Genomic DNA, 2,110 nt, shown 5'->3' with positions numbered 1-2,110 from the left:
ACAGCCCGCAGAAAGGCTGAAGATTTCTTGTATAGAGAACAGCAGATATAATAGGTTGGCCAAAGTTGCTTAGCTTGCATGAAGGAGAACAAATATGTAAAGATAGGCTGAATCTAGCTTGCAAATGACCTTAAAGGATAAGCTAAGGAGTTTGGTTTTTTTTCTCTATAGGCAAGAGAGACACTTCAGAGTCTCTTGGGGGGGGGGGGGACAGCTAGGTGGTGCAGTGGATAGAGCACCGGCCCTGGAGTCAGGAGGATCTGAGTTCAAATCCGGCCTCAGACACTTGACACTTACTAGCTGTGTGACCCTGGGCAAGTCACTTAACCCTCCAAAACCACCACCAACAACAAAAACCACACAAGCAGAGTCTCTTGGTCAAGAGAATGATAAAACCAAATTTGCTCCTTAGGAAAAATCACTTTGGCACCTCAGGAGAGAGATACTAGAGAAAGGGAGACTAATTAGGCACCTCTTTCAATACCCGGTGTGAGAAGTGAAGTTGGCAGTGAAATAGGATAGTGGTGGTGATAGTGAAGAAAGGTGATGGAAGTGAGAGATATTGGAGGAGGGGGGATTGACAAGACTTGACAATAGATTGAAAAGGGAGGTAAGGAAAAATGAAGATCCCAAGATGACTCTAAGATGGTGAACTTGAGTAACTGGAAGGATAATGGTGCCTATAACTACAGAAACAGGGAAATTAGAAAAAATAAAGGGTTGGGGAGGGGAGAAGATAATGAATTGACTTTCCTATGGAATATCCAGGTAAAGATGTCCAACAGGCCATTGGTGATGCCAGACTATTATTCCAGAAAGAGATTAGGATAAATTTGAGAGAATGTACAGAGGTGATAATTGAACCAGTGGGATATGATGACATCACCAAAAGAGTTTAGGGAGAGAAGAGAGCCCACAGGAGAGGTTTCATGGCCTCTATATTACAGCAAATCAGACCTCCTCTATGTTCTGATACACAATCTTCCATCTCTCCCTTCCGTGCCTTTCCACTGACTACCCCCTCCAATCTAGAATGTGCTTCCTTCTCAAGTCCTCTTCCAATTCCTTGTTCCTTTCAAGGCCTAGATCAAGTGACATCTACTAAAATGAACCCTTTCCTGGTCCCCCAGTTGCTAATGCTTCCCATACCCCACTAAATTTCTCCCTGTTCACTTTGTACATAATTTGTGTTTTCTTCCATGAATGCATGCATGATTTCCCTACTCCATGTAGAATAAAAGCTCCTTGCAGGCAGGGATTGTTTAATTTTTGCTTTTCTATCTCCAGTGCCCAGCACATTGCCCTACACATAAATATGCCTAGTTCCTTTCAGTCAAAAAGTATGAAAACCCTTGATCTTTAATTAGGCATTAATGAAGGACTAATTAAATGCTTGTTAAACTGGACCTCTGTACTCTAGCACTTTCTGCTCATTCTATACCATACGGATACTAGCAGTTATTCCTACTTGTAGTTAATTCTCCTTTGCTTAAATTATTGCCTCACAAATATTTAGAAGCTTGGCGGGACTTATTTGTTTAGAATAGATGGCAATATGGCATAATGCATGGAGATCCTTGAAGATAGGAAGACCTGGGTTCAAGTCCAGACACTTGTATCACTGCAGTGAGTCACTTCATTTCTGAGTCTTCCTCCTCCTCCCCCTCCCCTGAAACTCTCAAAGACTATAAATTCCAAAACAGTGGCACAGCGGAATGAACATTGGTGCCAGAGTCAGGGAACCTGTATTCAAATTCTACCTCTGATACTCACTACCTTTGTGACCTTGGACAAGCTATTTCACCTTCCTGAGCCTCAGTTTCCTCAACTGTAAAATGAAGGGGTTGGAGTAGATGACCTCTTCCAGTCCTAGAATTCTCTCTAATCTTATAAGAACAGGTTCTGTATTGGTAAAGGGACTTTCCTCCTTTGTCAGCTGCTTTCACCAATAAAATCACAAGACAAGAAAAGAGCCATTTACAAAACATTCTCTCTCTCTCTCTCTCTCTCTCTCTCTCTCTCTCTCTCTCTCTCTCTCTCTCTCACCTTAGAGCATGCTTCATTCTTTGTCATTAGTTGGTCAGTACATGGAAGTGCAGTGCAAAGTCTT

This window comes from Dromiciops gliroides, chromosome 1 (genome assembly GCF_019393635.1).
Source record: "Dromiciops gliroides isolate mDroGli1 chromosome 1, mDroGli1.pri, whole genome shotgun sequence".
Taxonomy (NCBI): domain Eukaryota; kingdom Metazoa; phylum Chordata; class Mammalia; order Microbiotheria; family Microbiotheriidae; genus Dromiciops; species Dromiciops gliroides.
Note: the sequence above shows the minus strand (reverse complement) of the source record.